This window comes from Mastomys coucha, unplaced genomic scaffold (assembly GCF_008632895.1).
Source record: "Mastomys coucha isolate ucsf_1 unplaced genomic scaffold, UCSF_Mcou_1 pScaffold6, whole genome shotgun sequence".
In the NCBI taxonomy this organism is placed as follows: Eukaryota; Metazoa; Chordata; class Mammalia; order Rodentia; family Muridae; genus Mastomys; species Mastomys coucha.
The window spans coordinates 51,834,343-51,834,772 of NW_022196912.1; the positions used below are offsets into that span (position 1 = coordinate 51,834,343).

The following is a 430-nucleotide window of genomic DNA, read 5'->3' on the forward strand; positions in this document are numbered from 1 at the left end:
AAGAGAATCTCCTCCCACAAGGTGTCCTGAGACCTCCAGGCATACACTAGGATTCATGTCCTTCCTCTTCATAATTATGTAAATGTAATAAAAGGTGTAAGTGAAAAGGGATGGGGCTCTATGTAGCTCAATGGTAGGGCACTTGCTTAGAGTAAGCAGTCTTTGAGTTCAAATCCCTAGGAGTGAAAAGACACAACAGCATTCCTTTTTTTTTTTTTAACAGATCTTGCCTCGAGTTTATTTGTAAAAACAGCATAGGACACTGGTCATCTGCAAACTGTGTAAGTAGGTGTGTCACAGCACTCCATCTGTCTTCAAACTGGCAGGAGCCTTTTCTATGGGGCCTTCACACGGGCCTGGGTACCTTTGGGAGCCTGGGCTGGAGCTGAAGCCTGGGCCTTAGCTGGAGCTTTGGCCCCTACCTTTGTTT

At 45.8% G+C, this 430-nt stretch overlaps 1 pseudogene; it reads right to left on the bottom strand.

The window, feature by feature from the left end:
* Window positions 1–335: 335 nt before the first annotated feature.
* The window catches only part of LOC116080588, a 516-nt pseudogene continuing 421 nt past the window's right edge, over window positions 336–430 (bottom strand).